The 23,188-nt window shown below is 39.8% G+C and overlaps 1 protein-coding gene and 1 pseudogene across 3 annotated transcripts in view; one reads left to right on the forward strand and one right to left on the reverse strand.

Annotated features, from left to right (window-relative positions):
• The window catches only part of NRXN3 (neurexin 3), a 1,437,186-nt gene that overhangs the window by 747,983 nt on the left and 666,015 nt on the right, over nt 1-23,188 (forward strand). The window lies entirely within an intron of this gene.
• Nucleotides 6,887-7,005, reverse strand: LOC112473836 (annotated as a pseudogene).

A 23,188-nucleotide genomic window follows, 5' to 3' on the forward strand; every position in this document is an offset into this window, starting at 1 on the left:
CTTGGGTTAATTTTAATAAACATTATAAGTGACTAAATTTCTACTTTTAAGTGATAAAAATAAATAATGATATATCAAACAATTGCTGGCCCCTACAGTATTTCAGTCCCTTTTCCTAACTTTTAGTAACTTTGATTTACTCTAAATTCCTAACTTCTTGATAGGTGAGGTCACATTTGTTGATATTTACTTGAGTTATTAATAACATTTTTATAGATGAGGAAAGTTGAAGGAAGTACTATAGTTTTCTTATCCAGAAACAGACATAGCTCTTATGTAAAATCCTGTTTCCAGCAGATTCCACAAGACATTGAGAAGTTCCTCCTAAGGAGTGGAACCTTTTGGGCTTGACAGATTTTTCTACTCTGAATGCTTTGCTTTTAATTGAAACTGATAAAACACGTGTATGTATGTATGTATGTGTGCATAGATGCACACATGGCTGAAGGCTGTCATATTTACATGGTCTAATTCCATTATTTCTAGTGCGCTTAAGTTGTCTATTTCTCCTGGGTTTTGTAGGCAAATCTTTGTTATTGTGGTATATGATAGCCACATATTATCTGAGTACCACTCCCACCTTCTTAATTCGAGTCCACTCACACCAATTAGAAGGCACAATAAAATGGATGATTTCTGGTCATTTTAGAATCGAGGTGAAGCAAAGATGAGGGTTATTCAATTAAAGTATTTTAATTCTAATGGGAAAATAGGTTAGTGACCTCTGTTAAAGAATAAAGTTTCCTGACTTTCCCCTTCCTCCCTTCTCTTCTGAATTTTTTTTTCTTTCTCTCTGGTGCCACAAAGGAGGAGATTCACTCCTAAAAGAGTGTGTCATTTTAAGTTGACTTTCTCAGAGCTGAGCTAAGAGCCATTGCCAAGGCCAGTGGGCGTAAATTCAGTCCGCCTGACGGGAGATGAAGGGCTGTGGGATTTATGACTTATTTGAGTTCTCATACATCACCCTCGGTGTCGCTCGCTTATGATGGCCCTGCCAAAAGATAAAGAAGTGTAGGACGCTTGGTACGGGCCGTGGTGACAGGCCAGGGACAAATGTCTCTGTTGGGTAAATTGATTTGAATGGCTCTAGTGAAATATCAGGTTAGGCTGAAAATATGATTGGGTTTAATGATCCTGCTAACTTCATAGACTGGTGGGATTCCAAATTCTGGACAGGTTAATTAAGGCACCCTATGAAGGGGGTGTGTATGGATATTTGTAAATTCATATAATTATTAATGCCAGTAAATACCACCATGTGAAAATCCAGACCTATTCTTCTATATAATATATTGAATCTCTATTGAATACAAGAAACATTACTTGCAATTTATAGAGTATTTATCAGGGAAAAAACTGTTGAGAATATTATTTCTTTCTCCATACCCCAGAAGCAACAGAGACCAAAGGCCTAAAAATATTTAATGAAAAGACAGAGAATAGACAAATAGACAAACAGTTTATTCTCTGCTGGTTCAATTTAGTAGACTTAAACTTAATAACATAGTGGAGAGAGGATTTTTTTCCTTTGTGTGAAAGTGGAGTTGTGTTAGGCCACTAAACCGAAGATTAAATAAATGGATTAGCTTTTCAATTAAGAAGAAAAATATTGTTACCTTATTTTTTGAGTGTTGCTTTTCAGTTGAAAATGATAGATTTAGATTCTCTTTGTGGGCCCAAAATGCCTAGCGGGTTTCTGCTTTTTCATTTAAAGTTGCCTCTAAATTTCTGTCTTGACATCCAACAGTATTTCTTTACTGTTCTTATCTCCAGGTAATTATTGTTAACTGTTTATAGTTTTATTATATTTCGAGGCATGAATGACTGGTTTCATCTTCCACAAGCATTAGAAAATCCCGGTTATTTCTTGCACTTCGCACTTTCTTTGAAGCAAGAAGCCCTACCTGTGTGAAAGTGAACTCTAAGGAGAGGCTTTGCTAATGCTCGCTGGTCAACAGAGCCACAGGCCAGCAGCATCCCTGACTCCCAGGCCTTCTGTTCCCCGGTTCTTTCTTGGTCTTCGGACAAATTCTCCATCTTTATTTGGCAGAAATTGTGATTTCTTCATTCAAGTGTGTGGCTGAGAGCCCTTGAGTACCATCTGTAATGGGTGTGAGGAGGATGGTAAATTGGGCTTAGGGGAGAATGAAAACTATCATCGAATATGTTCTACTTTTAGAACTCGAAAAGAGTCAGCATTTGAGAGTGTCGTGCTCATTTGTCAATGCAGCATAGAGCGATAGTGCCAAAACCCACTCTCCATTCTCAGGAGAGGTTCCCGCGTAACTGCAAACCTTGAAACCATCTCCGTGAAATGTAGAGGTGCCTCCGTCACAGAGCTGACCCTTAGGTGGAGCGTGCCTCGTGTCCTTCTGCCTTTCCCTCAGCTTCACCTGACTGCGAGTGACATACCTTTTGAGAGAAATCCATTTGCTCGCGTCTAATTTTAGGTGACACCCCTTTATCTATGTTAAGGAACCCAGGGAAGTTTTATGGACCTCATGGCCCCATGGGTTTCTAACTCAAGACTAGCACCACAGAGTTTCTGTTCAATATTTTTATTGGTTCTTTCTCTGTCTCTGGTTTTTCTGTGTATGAGGATATTAAGAATCAGAGAGACAGAGAAATATGTTCAAGATCACACAGCTTATAAGAGACAAGGCAGTTTTTGGACCCAGTTGTGCCTGACTCCAAAACACATATTCTGTACCACACCATTTTGCCCATTGCTACGTTACTATGTGTAGAAGATAAACATTTTCTGTCCTATCTCCCTCCCTAAGCTCAAGTCTTGGCACTCTCCTGCTTAGTTCTGTAGTCACTCTCACCTCCTTCACCAGTCCAGGCCCATCTAGGCCTCTGGCTGTAATGCCTTTTCTATGGTCTATTCGTCATCTTTTCATTTTCCTTCTTCAGGCCTCAGATCATATGCCACTCCCTAGAAGTGTCCTATTAACCTTGAGTGTCCTTCTCCACTTTCCCTCTGTCTCATTGCTCTGATGATTTCCTTTACAGCAATAATCGCATTCTACCCATTAGTGTCCCCATACAGTAAATCCAATAACTTTTATATTCATCCAATAACCTGGATGAATAAATGTTCCTGGAGAGACAGAAATATAAACAAAAAATTCTAATGCTAGGAAATGTTTGTTAAATATTCTAACAAGGATTTGAGCAAAACGCCGTGGTTACACAGATAAAGACAGGTGAACAAAGATAAACAAACATTAGGAGAATGTTAGAATGTTCCAGAAGGAGGGCATACATGAACTGGGTCTGGTGGATGGGTAGGATTTCAATATGCAAAGATAGCGGGAGAAGCATTCCTGGAAGACAGAACAGCATGAACAAGCACACAAAAGTAGAAATAAGTAGGGTAGATGTTCATGTAACAGTAAGACTTGAGTTCAAATCTTGACATTTCCTCCTAATAGCTGTTGACTTTAGACCATGGGTTTAAGAAACATTTTTGAGAGCCTTCGAAATTCTACATTACTATCACCTTTTTCCCCCTGAATCTTAGTTTCCTTGGTTCTTAAATGAGGGTAATAATCCATGACTCATAGAGTTTTTTTATGAAATAATATATGTCAAAGAACCTGGTTTTTAGCAGGTACTTTGATCCATGGAGATCGTGACTGAGTTTAGGTGACTTGCTAAATTCAAGACAGGGTTATTTAAAGTCAAGGAACAGATGCATTACAATGCCATAATTAGAATGGATAATCACATTTGCAGAAAAGAGACTACTCTATGAGTAAATGTAATTTATTCATAAAGTGCTGGACCTAGGGTTAGAGAAGATAAGTTCTAGTCTCAGTATCACTTTGGGTTCTGGGGGACTAGAAAATTATTCAATCCATCAATGTCTCAGTATCCTTGCCCTTAAAATTATTATTATTATAAAAATACCTGAGTGTGAATGTAAGCTCTTTTCGAGGGTTCCAATAAGGAAAGTTAAGATTGCTTCTCTCCAGAACATTAAGCTTATGCAGAAAGGTGCCAGATAAAGTACTATAATGAAAGTAATGTGACAAGAGGAGCAGCCCCTTAATCATTTTCACAATGCAATGGTGCTACCACAAGTCATAATTTTAATACAAAGATTTATATAAATTAAATAACGATTCTGGGGTTAGCCGGATCTACCGATATTCTAAAGTTTGCCATAGAGAATTGTGGTGTCACTTAGCAAGTTCATACTTAAAAAGAATGGGAAGGGAGGGAGGTTAGGATAGCAGCAACTAGGAAAATGTTAAAGATAGTCTGGAAGAGAAGACTAAAAGGAAAGGGAGAACCAGGAGGAAAACGAAGCGAGGAAACAGATCAGCGTAGCAAGAGAAACCAAAAGGGAGAGGGAATCCTTGCAAAAGGGAAGAGAGCCTACACATTCATCTAACAAAACAGTCCGTCCCTCTTCACACTATGGCCGCAGCCTCTTTGAAAGGCAAGCAGTTGTGTTGGCAGCCTGATCATCGTCTTTACATTCAGTCAATTCCTTAATGATTATGCCATGGGATCCTTACCATTTTCTGTAAAAGCACCTGTGAAATTGTAAGGCTTGGCTGATTGATGGCTCTTTTTTCGTTAAGTAGGAAATGAGGTAAGCAAAGTCGAACAGGATCTGGAGGTCATCTAGCAGGAGACAAAAACAGTGGAATTCCAGAGTCTTATCCCAGCCACAGTAACACTTACTGGATGAATATTTAACACCTGGGTTTCCCATGATCCTCACTTTAGACTTGAGATAACTGAGGCTAAGACTAGCTGAGAAATTTACCCATGTTTAAATGGCTCGTGAGGGATAGAACCAAATTTGAATTTCATTCTGACTCTAATGCTCATATTCTATTTTCTAATGTTTTCTTTTAATAAAAATTAGTACAGATACATAATAGGATAGGATTCTGTCTTATTAAGGACTAATTTTGAAATTTAAGATTATCTTTGGAGAAAATATTCATTTATTTCTCTTCTTAATGTTCGTTTGAAAATAAGAATAGGAAAGATATAACAAGTGTGCTTTTGTACTGGGAATATCTAAAATTGTTTACTTTAACAATAAAGTTCTGCCATCTGGTTATTGCACGTTCTCCTAAATTGGTATGGTTTTTCCTGCTGTCTTGGAAAGGGAGTAACTAGTGCAGAGGAAAGTGTTCAAAATGCAGCAAAGGGATTTTTTGCGGGGGGGAGGGGGGAGGGTAAGATTTTTCTTAATTATCACTGCGGTAGAATGTCTGGCCAAAGTCAGAAACCTTTTATTTCTGCTCAGTGAGCAGCCTGAAAAGCTTCAGAATGTATGGCACAAACAAATGCCATTTCATTTTTTTCTACCTCTTAAAGAAAGTTAATCAAGAATTTATTTTTTAGAATAATGCTGTGTGAAATCAAGCAGCCAGACAATGGGATGAAATCAGAGGAAATGAAATGATGGGAATTATCCTAAAAATATTAAATTCTGTAAAAATGTAAAAAAATTCTGCCAAGCGAATTGGTTAATAAGGAGCTACAATTTATTGTCCTCTGGGTTACCTTTTTCTGGCATCTTTATGGTTCTTCAGTTTCCTCTTTCAAAACCACTTAACCTATAATCCTTGACAAATATCCATTTTGGGTACTAGGAGTGGCCAATAGCTTTGAGTGCAAAGCAAGACTGTGGCATGTGCCAAGAAGTTGGGAAGGGTATGGGTTAACATAGATTAGGATCAAGGATCTTAGGTAGGTAACTGTTTGCTTAAGTAGAGCCAGTTTACGCTATGACCCTCCATTCTATTAGGCCTGGCATGGCAAGGATTTATTCTTTTAAAAAAAATAATAACTGAAGGATTTTAAAGCATATACTCACCCAGTTTTCCCAAAACCTTTATTTCTGAGGACTACTAGGTCATAGAGATGTGGCAGTGGACTTGGTGAAGTCCGTTTGGCTCCTAGCGTCTTGGGACCTGTTGTCTGGGACAGCCCCTGCTGTGCTGGTCTCGGGCAGGCTGATCTGGGGGGGCTGCAGCAGGTGGTGGGTGGTTGCCATACCACCAGGGCAGCATGCACATCGTGGTTCTTTAGGAATATGTACTGGCTGCCTCACTTGCCAGATTCCAGTTCTGTAAAATGTCACCAGAAAGATCTTTGTCTCTGATAGCGTGACAGTGTGTGGTTAAGAGACATTTATTTTCACGGAGAGAATTTTAAAGCTATCAGGCAAAGGCTCTTTTCTGAATATAGGACTTATAGCTATAGGACTTCTCAACCTCCACACTGATGACATTTTGGACTAGATAGTTCTTCGTTGTGGGGCCGTCTTTTGCACTGCAGGATACTTAACAGCATCTCTGGACTCTACTCACTAGATGCTGTAGCATCTCCTTCAGCTTGACAATGAAAGGTGCCTCTAGACACTATCAAATATTCCCCAGGGGGCAAAATTGTCACTGGCCGAAAACCACTACCTTAGATTTTGGACCCTTTGAAATAAGATCACTGATTTTTTTTCTTTCTCCTAATTATGCTCAATAAGAAGAGACCTTCATTTGAGATAGACTTCCAACATAAATCTTTGATTCTTTTTGAGAAAACATACTGCATTTTAACCTTTTAGTGGCTGATTGTCCCCAAATGTGAAGTAGGAAGTTGATGGAGGCAGTAGTTACATGCACTTATTTTTGAGTCAGAGTCACTTGAATTCGAGTTAAGGATTTGCTACCAAGTATCTTTGTGACCTTGGCCAAGTGACTTTGCAGTCCTGTCTCTTTTTCTTTTCTTTTCTTTCTTTCTCTCTCTCTCTCTCTTTTTTTTTTTTTTTTCAGGTGAGGCAACCCTTGGTTGACCTAAGAGATTGCAAGGACCTTGTCAGCTTACACTTTTTTTTAAATTTTTTTTTTATTTTTTATGCCTACAGCACCTGGTCTTCCTAGGTTTTCTCCCATCTAAGTACTAACCAGACCCAACCCTGCTTAGCTTCCGAGATCAGATGGGATTGGGCTTGTTCAGGGAAGCATGGCCATAGAAAAAGTCTCCTTTTCTTTATCTGTGAGATGAGGGGAATGATGACTGTACCTTTATCATCCTGTCATAGCAATGATTAAATGAGATAAAATAGTGAAAACCTGTAGCACTATGCCTGATACATGTTGAGTGTTCAATAAACGTTTGTTGTAGTTATTAATATAGCTGATGATCTTTTTAAAAAATTATTAGGCTTGTTATTAAGCCAATGTTTATTTACCAACTGTTTTTCATATTTTTTAAATCTCAGAAAATAGACTCACGAGTGTACGTACACACACTCACACAGTCTGACTAGCTCTTGGTTCTACATAATATCTTTGGACAAACCCAGGACGTTCTGATTCACCCCTCTCCTTTTTCTACTTCTTGCTCTCACTGTACCCAGCTTTTTCCTCCCGTTCTTTCCTTCTGGAGTCACCATCAGACAAAGTTCAGATCATTCCTTTGATTTGCAACCTAGGCACGAATGAGAAAACTCCTATAGTGGCTTTTGATTTTATGCTTCATTGCTTAGGTCTCCTCATAAACACCGTGGCATCTTAGAAAAGAAACCAAAAAACAAAAATGACTTTATTTTGGCCAGAACTTTATCAAATCTGTGTTTGCAATGGCACAGCAAAGTAGCAAATGAGAAAATCCAGGGTTTTTTTTTTTTTTTTTTTTTTGGCTGCAGAAGCCAAATGACCTTGAGGGAGCACTGGCTGCATGTTCCCTTTTCATGGCGTTGCCCGTGTGCCTTCTCCTCCTCCTGCTCCCCACTCAGCTCCTCAACAATAGGCAATCACTCTGCCCTCCCACTCCAGATTTATGGCCAAGAACAGGCCATAAACAGAGAAGGCCAGTCCTATTCCCAGGCGCTGCACCTTCCTGAGTGCCGGAAGTCCGACAGCTTGATGGGACCGTAAAAAATAAGCCTGCATCCCCACTCGCCCCATGAATCACGCCCTATGAAAATGACTAGTGAGGCGTGCTGCAGTCACTGCGGGTGACTCAGAGCCCGAGGCAGGGTTTCCACTCACCCACCAGAGCAAAGGGTCCTGGTGATATCCTCACCGTCGTGTGGCCTGACACTCCAAAGTGGTCACATAACTAAGAAGACCTCGGAAGACCATGCCAGCTCACAGATTCATAGGGAACAGGCTTTTTCAGTGATCCACGTGTCATGATGGAGGCCACTGCAGCTTGCCGATGCTCTGAGAATTACAAAAGTACCACCTGAAATGACACTCCTGCAGGACACATTTGGGGAATAGGAACACACCTTTCACAGATGCCATCTTCCACCTCTAGCGGCCTCTTGGTGTGTATGTCATTGGCTAGTGCTTCTCAATCATGATAGCGCGTGAAAATCAACAGGGTGACCTTGTTCAGTTTCTGATTCAGTTGGTCTGGGCGGAGCCCAAGAATCTGCATTTTTTACATACCCCCAGGCAGGTGATTCTGATGCTGCTAGTCTTTCAACCACCTTTGAGTAGTAAGATCCCAGAGTGTTTAAACAGTTTCTTTCCCTCCTCCTTCCTTTCCTCACTTCAGAATTGTTTCTTTTGGAGCGGCCCTTGTCAGCTTTTGTAGGAAACAGTAGTCATCTTCCCAGTTGGTTTTGGGCAAAACGAACTTCCTCTATGTCCATGAAATATCAGAAACCTTGAGAACTAGAGATATATGGTTATTATTGAGTTTAGTCTCCTTCCCCTAATAAGATGTTTTAGAAAATATTCTTTCGACAAATGGCCTTCTGTGTTTTTCTCAGGTCACTGCTAAGCTGAAGGGTCTCAACCCAGCTCTGCAGAGAACAGATGGTCTTTTGTCGTTTAGCTCCGAGTGCAGTGGAAGGCCTGTGGTGTATTGAAATCTGCCTCTGCCCATTGATCTAACTTTAGGCAACAGAGTAACAGAAAACCTATAGATCACCTTTCTGCATTTCTGGAAGTTTTCTACATCTGATAGTAGTAGCTGTCGTCTATGCTTTTTGTTCAAGATACACATATTGGGCTATGTGGTCTCAGTGAAAGGGCAGTGAGTGGAAGAAGAGGCAGGAAGGGCCTAACTATCTGTACATGTGCATGAGGTTTGGAAGGGTGATTTTCTTCTATGAGTAATGCTTGTAAGCTGATATCAGTGAAGAGTACATATGCTTGTGGCTCAAGGATTTGACCCTGAGACATGTCCCCAGTCAGGAAATCATCCCTTGATCCGTTCACCTAAATGAAATGTGCTATAGACCTAACTCTGCTTTAGTTGCTCTATCAGATTCCTCCCAGTGTGCTTCTTCCAACGATGTGTGATGTAAATCAATGGGAACACAGCGTCTTGCAGTGGAATAAGCATAGGGTTTGAATCAGGCAACCTGGGCTCAACTCTCAGAGCCTGGCTCTCGCTACCTAACTCTCTGAGCTTACATTTCCTCCTCTGTAAAAACCTGATGCTATGTATTTAAGAGGGTAATTTTGAACATTACGTGAGCTGAAGTAGAAAGCCCTAGCATGATATCTGACATAATAGGCTTTCAGTAAACTTGAATTCCATTCTCCCTTGAAGCAGGTTGCTTATATTAAATTTGACAAAATTAAGCAATCGTGGCTTAATGCTGTGGGCTCTGGAGTGAGCCTGTCTGGGTTTGAACCCTAGCTCAGCTACTTCTTTACTGTGTGACTGACCATTGATAGTTTTACTTTAATCTATCTAGGCCTCAGTTTTCTAGATTTTGAAAATTAAATGAGTTACTACATGTAAAACACTTAGAAGAGTCTCTGACACATAACTGTTTCTAATTTTATGATATGGAATTTTCGTCATCTAAAGAGTGGCAAGCAGAAATAAGCAACCACATTCCCGTGACCCCCCTCAAAACAAACAAACACCACTACTACTATCTATCTTTAGTTTTGATGTAATAGCTAAGAAGTTATTCTCCTAGACAACTTTGAAGTAGTTCATACCTGGCAGAAGTTAAAACTTTTGAGTTATAGCATTGACAACAATTAATTTGGGATGGATCACAAACCTAAATGCAATAGCTGAAATTATAAAGCTTCCGGAGGAAAATATGGGGAAATATCTTTGTGCTTTTGAGGTGCAGTGATTTCTTGGAGAGAATATAAAAGCACTAAGCATAAGCATAAAAGGAAATATCAGTAGATTGGATTTGATCAAAATTAAAATTTTCTGTTCTTCAAAAGAGTCTTAGGAAAATTAAAATGTAACCCACAGTCTGGGGAAAAAAATATTTTTAAGACATATGTCTAAAAAGGACCTGTATTCCGAATATGTAAAGATCTCCTACAAATCAATAATAAAAAGGCTCTCAGTGAAAAAATGGGCAAAAGAATTGAAAAACTACTTCATATAAGAAGATATGCAAATGTCAAATAGGCCTGTGAAAAGATGCTTCACATCTTTAGTCATCAGGGGACTATATATTAAAATCACAATGAGGTAACATATTATACTCTTGAAAACAGTTAAAATTAAAAAGACCGACAACACGCAGTGTTGGTTAGCATTGAAACTGCTGGAATTCTCATATGTTGTAGGTGGAGTATAGAATGGTACAACCACGTTGGAAAATTGTTTGGTAATTTCTGATACAGTTAAACATAGATTTAAAATAAGGCTCAACAGTTAATTTTTAGGTATTTATCCAAGAAAAATGAAGACACATATCCACAAAAATACTCATGTAAAAACACTCATAGTAGCTTTATAATAGCCCCAAACTGGAAATAGGACATATGCCCAACAATAAGAGAGTGAGTAAACAAAGTATGGTATATTCATGGGATGGATAACTACTGATAATAAAAAGTTAACTATGGATAAATAAAACATGTATGCATCTCAAAAGCTGAATGTTGTGTGGGAGAAAAAAAGATTACATATTATGTAATTCCATTTACATAAAGTTCAAGAACAGGTAAAACTAATCTATATTATAACTCAGAACATTGATTATCTATGAGGGGTGGGTATTAACAAGAAGTATCATGAAAGAACTTTCTGGGATCGTAAAAATATTCTATATCCTGGTGGCAATTTTGATTTCATGGATATACTGCTTTGTTAAAACTCATCTAAGTGGATACTCATGTTTTACTCTATATAATTGTGCCACAACGTACATTATATATGTGTGTGTGTATATCATCTATCTATCTATCATCTATCTATCTATCTATCTATCTATCTATCTATCTATCTATCTATCTATCTATCTATCTATCTTTCTATCTATGTATTTGAATTATTCTTCATTCTAGGAGAGCCTCTCTGAGTCCTGATTATTTGTTATACTCTTTTCCTACATCAGAATTACTTCTCGGCTGCTGACCATCACCCAGAAAACAGAGAAATATGAATTACCATAACAGTAAAGGAAAGCTCCTTAATTAATTATGTGAATCTCTGTAAAGCTTGTACCTTACTCTCTGGATAAATTATTCCATTGTGAAGCCTCTCCAGGGAGAATCTCTTACAACTGCCCTTTATTTCTGGGCTTCTGTACTTCAGCTTTCCTGTCTTGTCCTGGGTTATCTCCTGTAGAATAGAATTGATGGTCCTTTCCACTTGAGTTGGACTCTTCATTCAGGTTTTTCCAAGCACTTTATGAACTGTAATTCATTAACATCATCATAAATGGTAATGTTCTGTGAAAAAGAGAGGTGATGGCACCAATTAAAATACTCTTGTAGTCGCACATCAAATCAATGTCAGTCCAAACACCAGAACCAAAAATTCATACATTTCCATTCCTCTTCTGGATTGATAGCAGCACAATGGTTGAAACAAAGACAAAACCCCAGTCTACGCTTACAGAATGTGCCATACTGCACTTGGCACATGGATCTGCTAAGAGCAGTGACAAGGAAAGAGAAGAAATGGATCTGAACTAGAGAAGGTTCCAGTAGGCAATATATACCACTTGTCTTGAAATATCCAGAAGGACATCTACAAATAATATCATGCATCCAGTCACAGAATTACAGGGCTGAATTGCTGCATAATCATTTTATTGTTGACTTAAAACCCAAATCATTGAAGCTACATATCCAAGGTCACATAGTTGTTCTCTCCCAGATCTGATGATGGCCGGCCCTGAGCCATTGCCACTGAAATCTTTATGTGTTCCAGATCACATAAGAGATTTCCTTCTTCCTCGGACTCTGCAACTTTATACATAACAGAAGCATTTAAATACATTGTTTTATTTGGGCATGGGGTATTAAATAAATAATCTAAAATTTCTCTCACACCACAAGGAGTCTAATAACAACTGACAGTTGTAGAGTAAGCACTCTATGCCTAGCACTCTTGAATGTTTTACATATATTTATTTAAATCTCAATATCCTACTGTGATACTGCACTATTGGGGATACTGTTATCCTTCTCATTTTACACTTGTGGAAGCTGAAGCATGGGTTTGGGGGTTAAAAACCTGCCCCAGATCTTGAAGTTTGAAAGTGATAGAGCCAGAATGGAAAGCAGAATGTTGATTCTAGCAGCCACACTGCTCTGACCTCTATAGGATAGGAGGTAGAGATTTGTCTCCTCCAGAAAAAGAACTGAAATCTCAATGAAGCAAACCTAAGAGTATCTAATGAATGTATATAATAACAGTTGATATTAAATGGGCAATTGTCACTGTGCAACTGGTTTATTTCATTTGAATTTTCACAACTCAGTGAGAAAATGTATTATCTTTATTATATACGAAGAAATGGTGATGTGCAATGTTAAAGGGACGTGCTCATGGCCACATGGTAGGGATAAATGTGACCCCAAATAGCCTGGCTTCAGGGTTGCGTCCCCTGTCCCCTGGAGGATTGCAGGAATGTTGGAATAAAATGGCATTTATTTAGTCCTGCTTTAATTGACGAAATACTAAACAGAGTCTGCACTAAATAAAATTTCATCAGAGAAACATTTATGGCTTGGCTATTTCTGAGCTGGAAAGTCTGATTTGATATAGACTGCCTTCATTTTTATAGAGCTGGCATCAAACCTGTTTTAGAAAGAAGTGGCTTTTCTCCAAGGTCTCCCTGGTCAGTGTGACCTGACACACTTCTTGGTTTCAACTAGTAATTTTCAAGGAAGGGCCAGATTGAGAGGGATGGCAGTATCCTCCCTGGGCAGGTGTCAACTTTTGGAAGAGAGGAAGGGGAAGGAATGCTTGTTTCAAAAACAAAGCAGGCCTGGAGGACTGATTTTGAACTTGACCTAGGACCTGCCTCTCTTCTACCTAGGATGGAAAAGTTTGCGACAGACAAGCAAAGTCATCATTCATGTTGGTATTTTGTGATTGGAGTACAAAAATGTTTCTATTTCTAAAATTGTTTTGGTTTTAATTTGTGGTTAGCCACAATTTATGAGTTAATTTTTAATGCTCTATAAGACAGTGTGGGGGTTTTGTTTTTGAGGAATACTCTTTTTAAGTTTGACCAAAATTAGTTTAAACAGAGATAGGAGTAGCTGCCATGTACCTATCACTGGTGTGGAGACATTGAAAATAAGTCCTAGTGGTGGCTCTAAGGCATTTTGAAGAACTTGGATTCTACTCATCCAAAGCGAATTCTGTACATTTATTGGTACTTTAAAACTATGGGACATGTTTCTATGGAATCCAGGCCTTTGGTAGGGAGAGGAAATGATTTCTAGGATAAAACTCAGATAAGCCTAGGGCAAGGAAACCTGTAGTTCTTATTGTTACAAAGAACTAAGGCTGGCTTTTTCAAGGTACCAGCTTGCAGAAGACCCGAGGCTTGTGAATTCTCATTTACAAACTCCATATTCTGTCATAGTTACCCTGGACTGAGTTTTCGATTGTAAAGAGTTGGGGGCTGCATTCTGCACAAGACCATGCCCTGATGGGCTGAGACAGAAAAGTCGGCCTGACCCTCTGTGTCCCCAGTGTTAAAGATGAGCTCTTCTCCCTTGTAGGGAGCATTCTCACTGCTGGGTATCACAGGGCTTGCCTAGCTTTAAGATGCAAAAACGACTCTTCTCCCAAGTCTTGTCTCATGGACTATCATCTTGTGAATAATTATCCCAGGTAAGGCCGCTTCTGCAATCAAGATGCAAAAATTCATTAGACAAGATGGGATCCTCGCCTGCCCGTTAGAGATCAGAGGCTGCCTGTGTACCGCCCACACCTGTGGTGTTTTCTGACACCTTGATGTCATTTCTTGAGTGTGTATGAGTGTGGTTACCTCACAAGGCTGTACAAAAGCCATTTGCCTTTAGTGAGATAAAGGGCAGAGGCCTCTTTCAGAAAATGCTAGGATTCTGTTTCTTTCATGCTTCACTCATCAGCTATTTAATTAAAATTACCCATTCATTCAAAACTCGTCGTGTCATGTGCCTGTTCCTGTGCTGGCATTAAAGATCTATGGATGAAGGAGACAAAGAATGATGCTACTCTCAAGCAGATTACATCTAATTATGGATATGAAATTGAAGCAGCTAAACTCACTGAGAATAAGAGCTTACATCTACCCAGCACAAATACATTCCCGCTGCAATTTTAAAGCTTTATGTATGTTGACTTGTTAAACTCTTTAAACAAGCCTATAAGGTATACGCTACTCTGATCTACTTTTGCAGATTGGGAGACCGAGGAACAGGGGCGTTAGGTAACTAGATCTAGATTGATCTAGGCAGGAAAGGACAGAGCTCGGATTTGAACCTGGGATGTCTGGCTCCAGAGTCCATGATTTTAGCCATGATGCTATAATACATTGAATACTGGGGATTATCTACTTCATATTGGGTGGTCAGGAAGTGACTCTCAAAAGAAAGGCCATTAGAGCTGAAACCTGAAAGATGAGAAAGAGTACTGCAGGTGAAATGAGTGTGTGTATGTGTGTATAGTTTTGTGTGTGAGTGTTGTGTGCGTTGTACGTGTGTTGAGTGTGTGTAGTGTGTATATTGTATGTGTATGTTACGTATATTTTGTGTCGTGTGTGTGTGTTGTGGGGTTTGTGTGTGTGTGTTGTGTGTATGTTGTATGTATGTACTTTGTTCATGGTAGATGTGTATACTGTGTGTGTATGTTATGTATATTTTGTGTCACATGTGTGTGTTGTGGGGTTTGTGTGTGTGTTTTGTGTATGTTGTATGTATGTACTTTGTTCATGGTAGAGCAGGGACCTAATGGCGTCCCTAGCAGAGGAGGCAGGATGCCTGATGGTCCCAGGGAAAAGGTGTGGAGTGAAAGTGAGGAGAGCGAGAGACAGAGGCTTGGACCATTCACACAATGGAAAGGCCAGTGGGCCGAAAGCTTATGGTAGAAGTGAAAAGAAATGTGAAGTTGGGATGTTATGCGGGCAGGAGCAAAACTACCTGGTGTTATATGCCGATTTTGGAATGTAAAGTCATTGTAAGATTTTCAACAAAAGAAATTACCTAATTCCATTGAGACTTTAAAAATATCATTTGCTGTCAGGACACAAGAGATGGTGGCTGTTGTCATTGTCCAGGTAAGAGGTGAAGGAGGCTTCACCTTGGATGACGGGTGGGCTCTGTGTGGTATGAGGGTCATCTCCCACTTCACTGCACGTCCAGCTTCCATTCTCTACTCAAAAAGAGGATTTTTGAATGAAGCAAAGACTTTTCACAGAACTTTGCCCCACTGGGGATTCACCCTTTGTGCAAGGAGTCCTACTCCAGCAGGCTTCCTGGTCAGAATATGCCACTGGACATGCTGAGAATCAAGGGCCCTGACTGAGGAAACCCCAATAGGATGGACAAACTGAGGATTCTGTGTATGTAGCATGGGAAATTTACTCTGACCACTTGGAAGCAGAACCAGTGGTACTTGCAAATTTTCTTTTGGGCACTCTGTGCTTTTTTTTTTTTTTTTTTTTAATAGCTTATATCTCTTGAATTGCCTTATCCAAAGATAACTGACAGCAACAATTTGAGCTGATGCAAAAACAATAATAATAGTCTTTTTATGAAGATGTCTCTTATCTGTCAAAGGCTGTTGAAATAGAAGAAGATGTGGTCTTTGCTGGGAGTGTAAACAGGTGTTTTTGGATTACCTTTTGTGAGCTGCAGGATTCGGTTGAAGTGGATGTTGTATGCAAATGCAGCAGTGGCTTGTGAGCCACAAATGTGTCAAATAACCATCCCCAAATGTACTATGTTGCATTAGTATATGGGATTCCACTTCCCTCTGCCCACCACTGAGACTTCTCTGGGCCCTTTCTGTTTCTATTCCTTTATGACATATAGAGACAGTTTAGGCATTAGCTATCCCTGTGATTCCATTCCACCAAAACAGAACTTTATGATCCTTTTATCTTCTCTCATATTCATAAGAAGACTACTTTTTATCAGATTCCAAGACAGGTGGATCATGGTAATGCTGTAGTCCATTACAATAATGGATGCTATTCATTGAGCACCTACTGTTTGCCAGGTTTGGGCTACTTGCCGTATATACCATCTTATTTAGTCTTTAGAGCATCTTTAAAGGAAGGTACTATTATCCTCCTGCACAAGTGAAGAAATTGAAGCTAAAACACTCTTGGCTTCATAGTGATTAGAGCAAATGATGTAATCACTTCATTGTGCCCTGCAGAAGTCTAACTACATAGAGGGAATTGTGTTAAGGTTTGAATACAGGCATGTCTCGGAGACATTGTGGGTTTGGTTCCAGAGTAGCTCAGTAAAGTGAGTATCACAGTAAAGTGAGTCTTGATCTTTTTTGCTGGTGGAGTCTTGCCTCTAATATGTAAAAAACAAACATCAGTGAAGGGTAATAAAGTGAAGCAGTTTAAAATGAGGTATGCCTGTGACATGTTTTAAGAGAAACACTGGCAGACGAAGAAAGGAAAACATACAAGATCATTTAATTAAATCTGTATACATTTCTCACATGCAATATGACAGGCCTGAAAAATTGCACAGCTCTTTGGGAGAGATAGAGCAGTATATATGTATTAATATTCTTACCTTGATAGGGGAAAATAAGGGATGCTGTGGGAATACATCACACCTAACCCAGGAAATGATGACCGAATCCTGAATAAATAAATTTTAAGTAGGGAAACATAGTCTGGCAATGGGTGCATTCTAGGCTAAGTGAACATGTATAAGAACTCAGACAAATTTAGGGGCTTGCAGACCATTTAGGGTGACTGAGCGTGTGCACAGGTTAGGGAATACTAAGACACAGTGTTAGGTGAGCAGGGAGAGAATCACGAAGGGCCTTGTACTGTTAGGAGTTCGTACCTTATCTTAAGGGCACTGGAGATGTGAAGCATTTAAAGCAGGAGTATAGTATAATTTTATCTGACTTCAGTGGCATGTAAGTATGGATTCAGGGGGAGAAGTTGGGAGGATTTTCTGTAGTAATCCAGGTGAGAAATGATGGTGGTCTCAACCTACCGTCATCACAGTGGGAATAGAAGAGCATAGATACAAAAGGTTTTAATCAGACAGATACCTGTAAACAAGGATCCATAGGGGTATCTAACAGTTTAAAACTATTTGGAGGGCCATAATGTGGAAGAGGGAGATGATTTATTCTGTGTATTTACAGAGGGCATAGTAAAGACTAATGGGAGAAAGTCACTGGGAGATATATTTTAACTTTAGTACAATCACGTGGCCCAAAAATTGAAAGCCTGAGTCTACCATTCATTACTGAATGTGTCCAAGTATTTTATTTTAATTCAAGGTATATTTTTAAATGCTTAGTATGTGCTAGGCACTGAACTCACACTTAAGGGGAATGAGATTCTGAAGATAATTAACAGCTAATTAAAATCAGTGAAATACACATCCTCTATATGAACAAAGAACTGTTGAAATTAATTCTACCTAGGGTTGAGGAGAGTTATTAATTGAGTTGGTGGAAACTAGCTGAGGAGTTGGTTAAAGGGAAAATTTGTATGGTATATGGAGGACATCTACATGGAGTTGCCCAGGGAACCCTTGGAAAACATGACTCTAGTGCTTAGAAAATAGTCAGGGCTGGAGAAATATATTGGGGAGTTTTCAGTATAAGCAAGGATCATCAAAGCGTGAGTATAGAAGATAAGCAGGTAACATAAATAAGTGAAGTGGACAAGGCATAAGACAATGATAAATAATGGGGACTGTGAAAATTGGAAAGCAAATTGCAAAAGGCGTGGCTGCTGCTCACCTCTAATAAATTGTCACCTTGTAGGGATGTTAGCCCTATATTGTCAGATCTCCACACTTCCTAAATGAAAACAAGCACATGGATATTTAGGTGATGTTTTCAGTTTTTTAATTTTTTTTCTCCCACAGTATAGCTTTGATCTAATCATGGCTTAAGGACTGTCCAGTTGCCTTGTATGTTATAAGTGCCGAAGCTGTGAAATGAAATTTCTCCAAGTGAGTAGAGCGCCGGTCTATATGCACTGACAAGCCTTCTCAAGTGGGAAACCAAGTCTTATTTGATATGCAACCTTTTCCTTTTCTACATCTGAGAATTCATGCTGCCATAGTGATATCTGAGATCATGCAGTACATCATCAAGTGAAATACAAAAGACAAAGAGAGAGAAAAGCATGATGGAAATTCTAGAACCCTGTGAAGATCTGGGTGTTTACAAAGAGTAATCGAGTACATGAGATGATAACTGTGAGTGTGTTTTCAGACATCAGAAAACATTTCTTTTTAGTTATAGTGTTTATTTTATAACTAATGGGAATTTACAATTTACACATTTGTAAATTCCCTTACAAATGTTCCTCTTTATATGCTAGCATTCAAAATGGTACTGCTAACAAATGGTTTCAACACCCTTGTAGAGAACAGGGTCCAAAGATAGCATCCTGTGTAACCTTAGGGGTGAATGAGGAAGGTGACTAGAAACGGTAGACTTGAGAATTAGCCAGGAGTAGTATTACCAAATCCAAGAGGGAGAGAGCTCCAAGAAGAGAGATAGATCAAGCTTGGAATATTAAGCAGATGAAAATTGGTGAGACATGGGTTTAAAAAGTAGAGTCTTCTGATGACCTCAGGGAAGGATCTCTAAGGAAAAGCGTTGTCAAGACGCCAGGTTGCTGTGCCCTGGGCATTGAACGGGAGGTCGATGGATGGAGTGATTGCAGACTGCTCTCTTGGTAAATTGGACAGTAAAAAGAAGGAGAGGCAGTCATGTCTTAAGGATGAGGCAAGGTTAAAGAAAGATTATACTATTTTTTTTCTAATGGAGTAGAATTGATATTGAAAGCTATTGATAATTGATGAAGCAAAGTATAGAATGAGGCATAAAATGGAGAGATCAGAATTAGAGCAATTGAGAATTTTCTTCCTTTCAGACAGGTGAAAGTATGAATCTCTGAAGGTAAGCAGAGAGGAAAATCAAGTTATGCCTGATGACTACAGGTTTTCTCTGAAGGGGAGATGAAGGGAGGGGTTAGTAGAGAGGCGTGGGCTAGAAAAAAATGGAAACAAGTTTGGAACAGCTGCTGTAGAGAATTTAATAGGGGCGAATAAAAGGATTGTTGAGGTTCAAACTGAGGTTGGAAACCATTAAGTAGTAATGATCACAGCTGTGAGCATTTCTTCAGCAGTATCAGGGAGACCAGGCACAGGAAGGAGAGAGAAGAGGGTCTGGGTTGCTCCAGCATTGGAAAATGACCAGCCAGATTCAGCAGAAGGTCAAGGGAAGAAAGAAGTTAAGCAACAGATAAATGGGCAAGTTTGTAAATGGAACACAGGCCTGGGGGAAGAAGTCAAAGGATTTAAGAGAAGACCGATTTGCTGAGAGAAAAGAGAGAGCCCACAGGATAACTATTTTCCTTGGATATTAGAATAAGGGATTCTTGCACTAGGTATAACTTTGATCTGAGTGACTTCTGAGGTTCCTTTGTATTCCAAGATTCTTTCATTCTAGAAACCACAGCCAGTTACTGTGCCATTGTCATAATCGTCAAGGTATGTTAAAAAAAAAAGTCCTGTATACACCAAAGTGTCTCTCTCAGGGCTGATCTCAAGGAAAATTATATAGATGATATTTCTCATTTGTACTGCTTGCCTCCATTTGCAGTATCCTCTTCCATTCCTTCATCTTATCCCGAGTGGACTAAACAAACCAATGAAGGTGTTGCTCTGTGATAGGAAGCCTGTCCTTGGTCCTTATTCAACTCAAAACCTCTCGGTAGGTATGTGTCCTGCTTCTATGCAGGCCTAGATAAGGTCTCCGGTTATTTGTTTTTATTCCATTGGAGCCACAAGGAGCTTCACTTTCAAGTCAGCTTTGTTGGCCTTTTTGACTCAAGCCACAAGACAACAATTCTTTTATTATTGTCAGTTCTTATAATTTCTACTAGATAGTAGGTAATGTGAGGGGGAGGGGCAAAAAGAATGAGAGCAATTAGCTTAATGTGCTTGCGATAAACAGGAAGAGATTAGGTGCTTCGCTATTTTGAATCCCACCTCCTGAGTCTGACAGCACTATTGTGTACTTCCCAATTTCTGTACGAGTACCAGCAAACCTATTTCACTTGCCTCTGGCCTTGGCTTGCAGATTTGGGGAAACACAGAAGTTAAACATGGGTTGTTTCTTCAGTGAACCGACACATTTCTCCTTGGGGACCAGCTCCTTTGCTGCTGAGACAGCTAAATGCGTAAGCAACAAATTTGAAATATGCCCTAGACTCTGTGGGATCAGGGATTTTGAATCCTTGCCAGGGCTTTAATGCCTCTTGGTATACTTCTCAGGTAGATCAAAGTCCCACACGAAGTTCTACTGGAGGAGAGGGGTCTTCAGTGGATCTCCAGTGAAAGCAAAATAGCCTTGAAATGAGAACAAGAGATTCAACAGCAGACACTGCCTGTAGGAACTTTGATTTCATTGCATTTAAACTTCTTTCTCTAATGGACCATTTCTACCTGAACACTTTTTGAGAATAAGTGTTGTGTCTTCTATATCTGCATCTCCAGCTTCTAACAGTCCCTGCCCCATGGTACATGCTCATTGAATGTATGTGGAAATTAGTCACATGTTGGGATGACAATTTTTCATCCCCATCTCAATTTCAATGGGTGATGAATGGTAAAATGACTTTTCTTACTTCGCATGAATGGTCAAAACTTCAGGTTATGTACATCATCAAGTACTGAGGAAATCTACCCCAAATGGAGCCCAGAGAATGTAATGGAACAAATTTGGTATCGAGAATTGGAAAAACTCATTTTCAAATTCTAGCTCAACAGCACATTAATTTTGTGAGGGTAAGTTGCTTAAACTCTCTGTACCTCAGTTTCATGTAATACTGACATTGTGAGAGCAATCTCTCTCTCTCTTTCTCTCTCTCTCTCTCTCTCGTTAGTGATAGGATGGAATTTCCTCTTTATTTTTCTCCCTGACCTTCTCCATATCTCTATGAGTATGTTGTGTTATAGCTACTGCTTCAATGTGGCTAGTGTACACAGCTGTCCCCTCACTGAGGATAAAGTTTGTGCTCACTGCATCAGTAATTACGTGAGGTACTATGTGAGATGCTCTGGCCTTGTTGGTCTCTGTACGAGTGTCACCGTAGGGTCATAATTCACGATGGGTGACCAGACATCTACTCAGTAGCTTATACATACAGTTGACTCTTCTTTCAGAAACCAGAAAATTGCACATGATCTGCAACCTGAAGGAATACTTTTATTCATTCATTCATTCATTCATTCATTCGATCAGAATTTATTAAGTGTCTTCTATATGCTAAGCACTGGGGACATGGCGGTGTGTAAAAAGAGACATTGTCTTTGTTCCTGTGGAAAGTATATTCTAGAGGAAGAGACACACATTAAGCAAATACTCTCACAAACAAAAGTACATTTGCAGCAGTGATGAGTGACACAAAGTCATAGAACTTGGCACAGCTCCATTCAGAAATTTGACAGAACTGGGAAGGTTAGGAAGAGCTTGTCTGAGGAAGTGCTCAGACTCTGATGGACGAGTAGTTAACTAGGAAAAGGAAGAAAGAGCTTCACAGTAGCAAGCAGAGAGCACAAGGCACCTGTGGTGGGGAGGGAACGTCATGAGGGTTTGAGGTGAATGAAGCCAGTATGGCTGGAGCCAGTGGGCAAGGCTCAAGATAAGCCTTGCAAGCGGGACCTGCTCAGGAGTTTTGTTTTCATTCAAGCTGCTGTGTAAAGCTGTGCAATGATGCTATTATCTGAAGAACGATCCGGCATTGTAGAAGCTGGCCCAGCCTGCTTTCTTGAAGACATCCAACTCCATTGATGAGATCCGTGTCAAGAATTACCCCGTCTTTCTTTGCTAACAAAACTGGGTTATATATGAGTAGTCAGTGTCCTTGTCCCAACTCACCCTGTCACCTCAAGAGAAGAATGAGCAGTGCCCCTCCCCATCCCAGCCCATCCCGCATGTCCATGTACCAGCACAGTGTGCCTGGTGCCGGAGTGGGCAGAAAGAGTAATGGCTGTTGTTTCAGTTTACCTGAGCTAATCTATCACACCTCACCCAGAGACCCCAGCTCCACGCACTGAGCATTCTCTGTCCTGAGGTGAAACACAAAAGCAAATAAATAAGTAGAGAGCCGTTTGGAAACCTCTTTGTCACTACTGGAGCATGCTCATTTATTTAGCAAAACGTCCGTAATTTTTAAATTGCTTGATTTAGCCGCTGGCTATTGGGTATCTTCAAGGGGTCCCTTCAAGAGCAGTGCTTCCCCATTACCTGCAAAAACAAGGCAGGCTTTTGATGGCTGGAATTAATTACATGCAAAGATTTTTATTGCTTGGAGCAGCAAGCAGCTGGTTCCTGCAGGGGCCAGGCTGAAATCTGCCAATTCCCCTTCTGTGCTAGTCCCTCCCTCCACACCTACACCCTTTCTTTCTTTCATTATGCTCAATGGGTTCAATTCAGTGAGGGAAATTGTAATTAAAACATTTACAAAGCCCCAGTTTTCTCTGTGGCTGCCCTTAAGACTGTGAACGTTCACAATTCACTCTTTTTCCAAATACAACAAAATGGCAAAGTTTCCAGGAATTTCTTACTGACTCAGGCCCCCCAGAATGGTATTAATACATTTGAAAACAACTCCACAATGAGTTATAAGACCAGGGGCAAAAGAGACTGGAGGAAGTCTGCTCTTCAGGGGTTGGGCAGAAATTGCAGTAATGACTAACTTTTTTCAGGGCACGACAGGCTTCTCTGGTAGCCTTGCAGATCAGTTGACATGGTT

This window comes from Pteropus alecto, unplaced genomic scaffold (assembly GCF_000325575.1).
Source record: "Pteropus alecto unplaced genomic scaffold, ASM32557v1 scaffold8, whole genome shotgun sequence".
Lineage (NCBI taxonomy): Eukaryota > Metazoa > Chordata > Mammalia > Chiroptera > Pteropodidae > Pteropus > Pteropus alecto.